Below are 12,352 nucleotides of genomic sequence, written 5' to 3' on the forward strand. Positions count from 1 at the left end.
GGTTCACCTACAAGGTTGTGAAATGTGAAAAACATCAGAATATTTAACTGAGTGAACAAAAGTCATAATCACCACTTATCTTCTATTTCATTTTGCTTTATACAAACCATTCACAAGGCAACAGTAACATTTAATTCTTAATAACATTCTGCAAAAAATAAGTCACGTTGGTGTGTCAGTTCTTGACGTTGTTGAAAACCTTACAATCCCTCACCTGGAATGTTAGATAATTGCATATCCATGTACTTTAACAGTGTCTTGCTTTCCTCAAGCCACAGAGGAATGCTTTTCAATTGGAAAATATCACCTCACTGTACCAGAACATTTTATTGTGAAAATATCTGTCATGACTTGTCACTGTCACTTTGCCTTTCAGGGAGGTAGTGTGGCAGGCCGAGCCACTTTGGTCTTGAACAGTCTATGTCGGCAAAAATAAGTCCTACCCAATAAAGTCCTTAAGCTTAACGTTGACAAAGGAGGGAGCTAGGGTTCTTGATGCAAATAACAACAGAGAGATCTTCACGACGTTGCAGTTAGTTAGTCGTGTATTGAAGCAAAATACAAACAGATTGGTATATTTCCCATCATTAACTTGTTCGTTTGTATTATTTGACTGTCGTCTATCTAATAAAAGCAATCTGCACCTCTTTGCTATCGATTTCCAACCGTAAATATGAAACAGTACCATAGCCACTTTCACTGGTATCTGAGAAGTGGTGCAGTTGTGCATATCTGATTGGACTAAAGTTCGTAGGCTTCACACACCTGTCCATCTTAAACTCCGCAATCATCGAGATCTGCCAGCCATCCTGTCCATCGCTGAGAAAAGGTTTGGGGTATGTCGTCATCCCAACCAAGTTTCTCCTTGCAGAGTTCCTGCATAATCAGCTTGGCTGGCAGAGTAAATGGTGCCAGAAATCCTAAAGGATTGTATATAGAGCTGACTACAGACAGAATGCCACGTCTATTGTACGGTCATTTCTGGTACAGCAATTTTGATCTTGAACACATCTGTTTCAACCCACCAACGCAATCCTACTGCTCTCTCCATTGGCAGATTGTCCTTGTCCAAGACCAACTCCTTGATCTCTTTAGTTCTGCTGGCTTGAGGAATAGATGCCATACAGCACTGCTGTTGCTGATCCATTTTGATAGCACATATCCTCCCATTTGGCAGATTTCAGTCAGGTCTTTTACCATTTGGACTGCTTCCTGTTCCGAAGGCATGGATTTTAAACAATCATCCACGTAGAAGTTGTTTCTTACCGTGTTTATCACCTCTTCAGGAAAGCATGCTCTGTTATCCTCAGTAGTTTTTCCTCAATGCAAAGTTTGCAAAACTTGGAGATGACATGGCTCCAAAAAGATCTACCTTCATCCAGTATTCCACAAGCTCTTGCTGCACATCACCATCAGGCCACCACAGAAATCGCAGATAGTCAATATGCCTTTCTGATACCTTTACCCGATGAAACATTGCTTTGATATCCGCCATCAAAGCAACCGACTCTTGTCTGAATCTGATGAGCGCTCCAATGAGTGAGTTGGTAAGGTCTGGACCCGTAGCAATTGGCAGTTAAGCGATGTACCCTTAAAAACTGCCCTGCAGTCAAAGACCACTCTTAAAGTCCCTTTCTTTGAGTGATACACCCCGTGATGAGGGATGTACCAAAGTTCTCCATCACTCCGATTCATCTGGTTCCTTGGTACCCTTTCAGCATAACCATTATCAATCATATCCTTGAGGAAAGATGTATATTCATTATAAAACTTCTCATTTTTGATAAACTTGCATTTCAAACTCCGGATACGTTGCTCAGCTATACAGTGATTGTTCGGCATGCTGGTATTCTCTTGCTTAAAAGTCTAGACAATAGTGTCCATCGGTCATCCTTGCCGAACGACTCATAATGTCCAAGAACTTTACCTCTTCTCTGGACATTTCCTCCTTTTCCTTACTGGATCTTTCATCGAAGTCATGATTGTATTGTTTGACCAGAAGTTCCTCTAGATTTGCAATAGATATTCGATTGACTGCCGCAGCAGGAGAGCCATTTCCATCCCTGTTGTCGTGACGTTTCCTCAGGGGACCATAAATGACCCATCCCAACAGGGTTTCTTTTCCAATGTCGCCACTTTCTGGCTGAGCATCAGATCTAACCACAGACATACTTCTGGCTTTCCTCAAAGACATGCTGTCGTTGTCTCCTCAATGGAATTCAAAACAAAACTGATAACCAGTCACGCTCAAGGCCACTTCTTTGTTTACAACATTCCAAATATTTCCAGTAGCTGGCTACAGTAAAAACAGCTTTCCAATAAGGTTTACTGCAATAAATCCCTCCAGTTCAGATAAGTTCTGACTCCGCTCCAGCAAGAGTAAATTCTTACACATATGTCAGCAAAAATAAGTTCCTTCCCAATAAAGTCCTTAAGCTTACCGTTGACAAAGGAGGGAGCGAGGGTTCTTGACGCAAAAAACAACAGAGAGATGTTCACGATGTTGCAGTTAGTTAGTCGTTTATTGAAGCAAAATACAAACAGATTGGTATATCTCCCGTCGTTAACTTGTTCGTTTGTATTATTTGACTGTCGTCTATCTATCTGCTAAGAACTTAGTATCTCACCATCACTCCTTCATATCCTGTAACTGACCTGCTAAAACCCTATTATTTTAGCCAGCTCCTGGTGTTACTTGTATGGTCCGCCAAATCCCTATGTTCAGCAGACTCCTGTTGTTACTGAAGCATTATTTCAGTGCTGGGTAAATTATACTCATAATTCTGGCCCCTCCCATGGCACCTCCCAGTCCATTTACGTAAAACTGGTATTATCTCACAACAACCCCCATGTGTCCAAAATAAAACAGCAGAATACAAAGTAATATAATAATATGCCAAAATAGCTAATAAATGCAAAATAGATCCTACACCATCGTTCGTCGAGCTCAAGCAATCGCATGGACCCAGTGTGATCTGGGCCAACCAATCAATGCCAACCTGGGTGGTCTGCTGACGGTGTGCATTGAACGCCGGAGCTAGTCTTCACCTCACAGTCAACACGTTAACACACACCTTGCCCTCTTGTACTAACTGTTGAGCTGTATAGTTTAAATATTAAACTGAGTGTTTACACAACACGTGAACCTCTACAGTGGTGACCTCCGACGATCCAAAACGGCCTCTTTTGGATTTCATCATGCCTGGAGACAGCGCAGATCAGCAGAACGCAGTTTCACTCAAACTGCCCACCTTCTGGGCATCACAGCCCCAAGTGTGGTTTAAACAAGCCAAACCCAATTCCACATCCGCCAGATAACTGCCAACGCCACCAAGTACTACAACGTGGTCAGTGCCGGGCGCCTAATCGATTACCTTTGCCAGCCACCAGCCGACAACAAGTACGAAGGGATCAGAACACTCCTCAAGGACACTTTTGGTCTCAGCCGCCGCAACAGGGTGGCAAAACCCCAGCACATGGATGGCCTAGGCGACCGCAAACCGTCCGTGCTCATGAACGAAATGCTTCCCCTGAAGGATCGACACAGGATCTACCTCCTTTTCGAACAGGTCTTCCTCGAGCAGATGCCCGAGGACATCCGCTTGCTCCTCGCGGATGATGATTTCACCGACCCCCGACAGCTGACAGCCCGTGCGGACGTGCTGTGGCAGGCCAAACAGCAAGGTGGAGCCACCATCAGTCGTGTGTCGCCGGTGACTCGGCAGGTTATACGGGCGTTCCCAGCCTAGACGGAAGGAGCGGCAGTGAATACGGCCACGAACGGTACCAGCAAAGATAAGTGGTGCTACTACCACCAAAGGTGGGGCTCCGAGGCCCGTCGATGGCGACTACACTGCACACATCCGGGAAACGCCTCGGCCGGCCGTCGGTAGTGGCAACTGTGGCCGGCCAAAAACATCACCTCCTCTACATCTGGGACCGTCATTCGGGGCGGCATTTTCTCGTTGACACGGGAGCGGAGGTCAGTATTTTGTCCCCCCTCGGGCACTCACACTCGTTCTGGAAAGAAGGGGTCTCCCCTGACCGTCGCCAACAGCAGCAACATCAGAACATACAGGGGTCCACACGATCCCGCTCAACCTCAACTCCTGTCGCTTCAAGTGGACCTTTACTATCGCCGACATCTCAAAACCACTGCTGGGCGCCAACTTCCTCCGGGCACACTCCATGCTGGTTGATGTGAGAGGACACCGTCTTGATAATTCCAAGATGTTCGATTCGATCGCCTTGCACGCTCCACCTCGGCTCGGTGACCTTCTCCGACAACGAGTACGCCAGGATCTTGGCCGATTTCTCTGACATCATAACTCCCCAGTTCACAACGGCCAGCACCAAGCATGGGGTGAAGCACCATATCTCCACCACCGGACCGCCACTCCATGCACGCGCACGCAAGCTGCCCCCTGACAAGCTCCAACTGGCCAAAGACGCGTTCCGTAAGATGGAGGAAATAGGCATAGTGGGCCGCTCAGACAGCCCGTGGGCATCCCCGCTTCACAAGGTCCCCAAAGCATCTGGGGGCTGGAGACTCTGTGGGGACTACCGCCGTCTCAACCAGGTCACAACAGCCGAACGGTACCCTGTCCCTCACATCCAAGACTTCATGGCAAACCTGGACGGCGCCAAGGTTTTTCCCAAGATCGACCTGGTACACGACTACCATCAGATTCCAGTCCACCCGGATGACACCCCAAGACGGCTCTCATCACCCCGTTCAGGCTCTTTGAGTTCCTGCGCATGCCTTTCGGCCTCAAGAACGCCGCCCAAGCTTTCCAATGGCTCATGGATACGGTGGGCAGCGAGCTGAACTTCGTGTTCATCTACCTCGACAACATCCTCGTTGCCAGCCGCTCTCGCCAGGAACATTGCGCACACCTCCGACAGCTCTGCCAGAGGCTCAATGAGCATGGCCTGGACATCAACCTTACCAAGTGTCAGTTTGGCCTCACATCCATCAACTTCGTCAGCCACCACATCAACCAGCACGGAGCGGTCCCGCTCCCGACCAAGGTCGAGGCCATTCACAAGTTTGCCAAACCTTCTACTGTGAAGGGTCTTCAAGAGTTTGTCGGCATGGTCAACTACCACCGTTTCGTGCCAGCAGACGCCAGGATCATTCAACCGCTGTTCAAGGCTCTGGCCAACAAGCCGAAAGAGCTCGTATGGGATGACACGGCCACGACCGCGTTCGACAACACCAAGGAGGCGCTGGCAAAGGCAATGATACTGGTACATCCACGGGCCAATGCACCAACAGCTCTCACGGTCGACCAATCTGGCACAGCTGTGGGCGGAGTGCTGGAACAACTGATCAATGGAAGCTGGCGTTTTTCAGTCGTCACCTGAGACACCCCTGAGCAGAAATACAGCGCTTTCGACCGGGAGCTCCTTGTTCTCTACCTGGCCAACCAGCATTTCCGCTATTTCCTCGAGGGCAGGGATTTCACAGCTTTCACCGACCACAAGCCACTCACGTTTGCCTTTGCCAAAGTGTCTGATCCCCGATCATCCCGACAGCAGCACCACCTGACCTACATCTCAGAATACACGACTTGCGTCCAGCACATCGCAGGCAAGAGCAACCAGGTTGTAGATGCGTTGTCCCGCACCTCCATCAATGCCATCCACGCTCTGGCCCCAGGTGTTGACTACACGGCCGTGGCGGCCGCCCAGCAAGAGGATGAAGAAATGCTCGCCTACCGCACCGCCATCTCAGGCCTGCTGTTGGAGGATGTGCGATTCAGGCCCGCTGACATCACACTCCTCTGCAACGTGTCTACCGGACAGCCAAGGCCATCATCCCCGCTGCCTGGCACTGCCGGATTTTAAACATGGTTCATGGCCTAGCTCACCCTTCCATCCGGACAACGAAGGCAATGATGGCAGCCAAGTTCATGTGGCACGGGTTGCGCATACAGGTCGGCAACTGGGCCAGAACGTGCATCCCCTGTCAAACCTCCAAGATTCAGCAAAACTTCAAAGCGCCACTTTGCCCTGACACACTGGCATTTCGACAACATCCATATCGACATCGTTAGACTGCTGCTCCCATCCAGAGGTGTCACCCACCTGTTCACCATCGTGGGCAGATTCACGAGATGGCCAGAAGCCATCCTGCTCTCGCATAACTCCACTATGCCCTGTGCATGTGCCTTCATTGCCCACTGGATCGCCCGCTTTGGCGTGCCTGCAGACATCTCCTCCGACAGAGGTGCGCAGTTCACCTCCGGGTTGTGGTCAGCAATGGCCCGGCTGCTTGGTGCTAAGCTGAACCACACAACGGCCTTCCACCCACAAGCAAATGGCTTAGTGGAACGTTTTCACCGGCACATGAAGGCATCCCTAAAGGCACAGCTCATGGGCCCGGATTGGATGGACAAATTTGCCGTGGGTCATGATAGGCATATGCACTCCCCGAAGGAGGACCTGGCAACTTCCTCGGCTGAGCTGGTCTACGGCGCCCCACTAACGGTTCCAGGGGACTTCATTCCAGCAGCGGGTGGACATCAAGAACTGCCCACGACCATGCTGACACGCCTCCGTGAGAAGGTGGGCACGCTCTCTCCAGTCCCAACGACCCGACACAGTCTCACAACCACGTATGTCCCACCCGACCTCCAGGACTGCCAGTACGTCTTCCTTCACTGAGATTCCCACCACACACCACTACAAAAGCCTTACGAGGGAACCTTCAGAGTACTGCAAAACGACGCCATCGACATGGGCGGCAGACAGGAGACTGTCTCCGTGGACCATCTTAAGGCAACACACTTGGACATTGACCAACCAGTTCAGGTGGCACAACCCCGCCGCAGAGGGCGTCCACCATAATGACCAAACCTGCCCTCAACTCAACTAGCTGCAACCCCAAACACAGGAGACACGTACACAAGATCAGGCCTCCAATACTCCGGTTCCAGGGGGGGGTAATGTGGCGGGCCAAGCCACTTTAGTCTCGAACAGTCGTTCGTCCGGCTCGAGAACTCTCGTGGACCTGGCGTGATCTGGGCCAACCAATCAACGCCGACCTGGGTGGGCTGCTGACAGCGTGCAGCGGATGATGGAGCTAATCTTCATCTCGCAGTCAACACGTTAACACACACCTTGCCCTCTTATACTAATTGTTGAGCTGTATTGTTTAAATATTAAACTGAGTGTTTATACAACAAGTGAACCTCTACAGTAGCATCAAAGAATGAGATCATGACCAAAGGGCATCCAGATAATTTCATTTATCTCTGTGGTTACAGACTTTAAAAACTTACGCCTGAGAATACACTGGAAGAAACTGCAGGAACAAGTCCTTTGTAGATGGGCAAGCTCTGAGATCTAGAATCTATCCCGGTGACTCATTATACTCCATCCCAAAGTCTTCAAGTCAGGGAGTGCTGCCAGTAGTGCCACCACTGAGGCACCCACTAATGAGCAGCACAACACCTAAATGCGGGGGAGAAAAAAAACTCCTTTAAGTAATAGCACACTCTGTAGACTTCGGAAAATACGTGAGCAGTGTGCATTAGATTCTGACGTTGCCCAAATCTCCTGAGGTCAGCTGAGCGTTCCACTAAATACCAAGAAAAGAACACAACAATATGTTCTCCAAGTTTAAGTGAAACCATACCAATACATTATTCAGAGAGTCTTTCATTATAATTGCTGTGGATCTTTGTGTTCCAAATTTTGCAAAGGCAGAAATGTACATTGTATTAAGTGCTTACAATCTCGTTAAGTGCTTGCCTGATACCAGGAAAAAGGCAGGTCAACTACTGTGGAATTATATAGAGAAATACCCGATTCAATTTCACAATTGCTGTAATTTTACCCAGATATGATCACTCCTGCAATAAACTCCAGTTAAAATTAAATTTGGATCATACATTGCTTTTAAAACACTGCCATGTGATCCAACTTCCAGGTTACAATTCTTCTATCTATCACAATTTTCTGGAAACTTCAGAAATGTTGATGAGGATTGCAAATGTAAACCAAGAGTTTGACAACCAGCATTCCTATAAATCCTTAATACAAATCAGTTGGTGATAACTGTGGGCTCCTTATTGTTCAACAACAGATTCGCCTTGCAAATTGAAAACTTGCATTGCTAGCATTGTTGAGGTCCATTTTTTAATTCATTGAAGGGTTTATTTTCTTGGCCATCCCTACCTATGCTAAAGAAGATGGTGGTGAGCTGCGTTTTTGAACCATGACAGTCCATGAGGTGGGGATATACCCACAAATGCTGCATTGTGGGTATATCCACACATTGTGTATACGGCTGCTCCAGTTCCGTGTCTGGACAATGGTAACTCCCAGAATATTGATAGAGGGGATTCAGTGATGGTAATGCTATTGTATGTGAGGGGGTAATAACTGGATTTTCTCTTTCGGAAGTGCGCGAACTCAAATGAGCACAAGGATTCATCTATCTGCTCAGATTACTTTTGCATTCAATATGAACTGTGGACACTCAAACACCAGACACTAAAGAGCATAATTCGTCAGCCTGCTATCCAAAGTTTTGCCACTCAAAACCTGGTATTAATTATGACCTTGTTGCTGTTTTATTATCATTTTATAGTTTCCCCCTTCTTGATTTAGAACCACTACGCAACAAATGCTTTACATTTTATGAGCAACAAACAAAATGCTGCAGGAACTCAGCCAATCAGACAGCATCGGTGAAGGAATGGAGTTTTGGGTCAGGACCAATGCTAAGTCTGACGAACGGTCCAGATCATAAGGTCCTAAGTGATAGGAGTATAATTAGGCCATTCAGCCCATTAAGTCCCCAACAACATTGGTCCATTCCCTCCACAGATGCTGTCTGACCCGCTGAGTTCCTATGGCACTTTATTTTTTTGCTCAAGATTCCAGCATCTGCAGTCTCCTGCATGACAAAGCAACTATTATAATTAAAAAAGACAATGTTCATGATAATGCTGACGACACTGTGGTGTTGGGCCGGATCTCCGACAACGATGAGAAGGCCTACTGGGAGGAGGTGACTGATCTGGCACTCTGGTGTTGGGACAATAGCCTCCTCTTGAATGTCAAAAAAACTAAGGAGCTGATTGTGGACTTTAGAAGGGCTCAACATCCAAGGACATACACGCCACTGGAAATAAATGGGTCTACTGTGGATAGGGTGAGCAGTTTTAAATACCTGGGAGTCCACATCAAAGAGGATCTGACACGGACAACACACATTGCTGCACTGGTGGGTAAGGCAAGGCAGCGCCTTTACCACCTCAGACAGCTGAGGAAATTCAGAGTGTCTCTGAGGATCCTTCAATGCTTCTACTCTGGGGCTGTAGAGAGCATCCTGTCCGGCAACATCACAGTCTGGTTTGGGAACAGCTCTGCCCAGGACAGGAAGGCCCTGCAGAGAGTAGTGCATTCGGCTGAACGCACCATGGGAACTACACTCGCTCCCCTGCAGGACCTGTACATCAGGAGGTGCAGATCAAGAGCAAGCAAGATTATGGGGGACGCCTACCACCCCAGCAACGGACTGTTCCAGCTGCTACGGTCAGGCAAACGCCTCCGCTGTCATGCTGTGAAAACAGAGAGGATGAGACAGTTTCTTCCCACAGGCCATCAGGACTGTTAACTATTATATCTCCAGGAACTACATTTTTTTCTGTATTCATTTTAATTTTTATGCTGTAATTGTAATTTTTTGCACAATCCGCAGGCATTGCCACTTTCATTTCACTGCACATCTTGTATGTGTATGTGACAAATAAACTTGACTTGACTTGAATGTTCATGTATCCAGCATAGCTACAGAAAATATATTGTTTAAAAATATTCTACTTGCTTGGATGGTTTATATTTGTCCACTTTGACATTATACATCCAGTCTTCTAGCTTTTGCTTTATGGCAACAAAAATTCCTTTAGCTTCCCATTGTTTCTTCACATCTATGACAGTCATAAACCTAAATAGAAAGAAAAAGATTGCAATTATTAAATCTGGTTTTTAATTATGTTCTACTCAATAAACACACAGCATTTTAAAAAAAATTGATTTCCTACAGAACTCTGCAACTCATAAACTAATTAAGGAAGGACCCATGTACTTTTAAGTAGACAACTGGCATGTAATTACTTCCTGGGCAGTTCAGATCAAGGTAGGTTTGGTGGCCCTGTGCAGACAAGATGAATATTCTTTGAACAATCTGCCTGTTTGATCTGCCTTAGAATAATACCAAGAGGATAATGGATCAACAGGGTATTACTGTCATATATCTGTCCAAAAGGAAAATTACACAGCCACTATTGAAGGACTTTTTGGCTACTGCATCCGTCTCTGTCCATTCTTGAATGACACAAGATGGAAATTACCGCAGGACCTCAGTTTCCCTCTTTTTGCATCGTCATTTCCAATTGGAAAGAATATCTTTGTGGGGAAAATGTGGGAACCAAAAGCAAATCACAGTTAACAGAATCTGAAAATAATATTTTAGATATTTTCCAGAATAGTCTGGTCTGAAATTTACATTACTTCATATATAACTAGATTTGCCTTCCAAGGTAAAACTCTTAGGGGAATTCAATATTTTTAACTTAAGTAAATCAAAGTACATCTGCAGTAATTTGATCACATAGGTGACTTTTACAGTTTACAATGACAATAATTGGGTATATTCTGTTCTGTCAATGTATCGCAATTGCTTCCTTTGTGACATTTGAAGAACTAGATTCATTAAATGACACAAAAGAAAGGAATTTCTAAGAAGCCAACAAAAATGTCGAGTGACGACTTCACCAATTGCACTTTGCACAGCCATAACCATCAACATTGCGCCTACTTGATAGCACATATTTTCCATAACGATAGAGGGGACATGGAGAAAAATTCTAGCAAATTATTATCTGTTTATCCTGCATTTTAGTAAAGCCAGAACCACAATAAAACTGGAGCCTCATATTATTATAATGGTAATTGAGAGAAACTTCAAGTTGCTCATAATAGTACAAGTTATTTTGTTTACACATGTAGAGAAGGCACCCTGTTCCCATCATCCAGAGATTTGAAAACACTTAACAAAGTGAAAGAGCAATTTACTTGGATTTCCTTCAGTCTATCATACTGCATGCAGTCTTTTCTCCAATGAGGAACCACGTAGAAATTGGTAACTCTTTTGCAAATCATCGATGACCCTGATTCATGTTACACTTATTCTTTCTCCAACTCTCTGATTTGTTGTCAGGATCCTTAACAGTACAATACAATCTTAAGGAACAGTACTACTGACTACATCTACTAACTAAACACATTGCAGTCTTATGGACTCAATGGTGAATTTAACAAATTCAGACGATTCCATTGCTCATTCTTTTTTCTCTGGATGAACATTTTTGTTTCTTTGCTTGTTATTTAATCATCCAAGCACTTGCATCATCTTTTATCATTTCTGCTTTATCGCTTCGTCTCTCTGCAATTGCAAAAGAGACATCCACATTTATTTTTGTCTTTCCCTTTTCTCTGCTTCATAAAACATGCTTATTTCTAAATTTCCTGAAAAAAGATAACCGAGCTGAAATGTCAGTGTTTTTCTCTTCATGCCTGCTGCTTAAAATATTAAGTATTTCACTACCATCTGCAATATTTTATGTTTTGATAGTTTCAATTTATTTCAGATTCGATACAAGTTCACTGATCAGAAAATATTATTTTTTCCTCTCTCGACAGATGTTGCCTGATTTGCTGAGCATTTGCTGTATTTATTTTGATTTTACTTTAACTCAACAGGACTCCAAGAATCTGTTTAGGAAAGAACAATCTGAAGAAGGTCTTGACCCGAAACGTCACCCATTCCTTCTCTCCAGAGATGCTGCCTGTCCAGCTGAGTTACTCCAGCATTTTGTGTCTACCAAGAATCTGTTTCTCAGTTTTAATAACAAGGGTAGTGCTTCTGAAGTCTCTAGTCTCAAAGATGCCATTCTTTTTTAAGTCTTAGCTGATCCAGGCCAGGTATATTTCTTAAACAAAAGATTTTACATGTCTCACCAGAATGTTGACATCCTAATGTCGTTGGATCCCACTTTAATAAATTTAAATGGGTCCCTTGGCAACTTTGTGGCTAATTTCCGAGAAAGCAGAAAAAACTCTCAAGTGGTTGTCATGTACATCAGTTCTCCAAAGAATACTAGTTACTGACCAACTGACAGGACATCATTTATATTATTTAATGTAAAACTATTCCCATGCAAGAAATTTCAATTAAACTTCTTCCCTATAAACACTTTATATCAAAGATACTTTCAACAGTGAATTTAAAAAATAAACTTTAAATTGTTCTATATTCTTCCCAACATCTCAAAAC

The 12,352-nt window shown here is 45.2% G+C and overlaps 2 protein-coding genes across 2 annotated transcripts in view; one reads left to right on the forward strand and one right to left on the reverse strand.

The window, feature by feature from the left end:
* Positions 1–12,352, forward strand: part of LOC144602290 (galanin peptides-like) — a 411,360-nt gene that overhangs the window by 296,710 nt on the left and 102,298 nt on the right. The gene's annotated exons all lie outside the window — the stretch shown is intronic.
* Positions 1–12,352, reverse strand: part of LOC144602286 (sperm-specific sodium:proton exchanger-like) — a 159,929-nt gene that overhangs the window by 79,883 nt on the left and 67,694 nt on the right. The gene's annotated exons all lie outside the window — the stretch shown is intronic.

This window comes from Rhinoraja longicauda, chromosome 18, assembly GCF_053455715.1.
Source record: "Rhinoraja longicauda isolate Sanriku21f chromosome 18, sRhiLon1.1, whole genome shotgun sequence".
Classification (NCBI taxonomy): domain Eukaryota; kingdom Metazoa; phylum Chordata; class Chondrichthyes; order Rajiformes; family Arhynchobatidae; genus Rhinoraja; species Rhinoraja longicauda.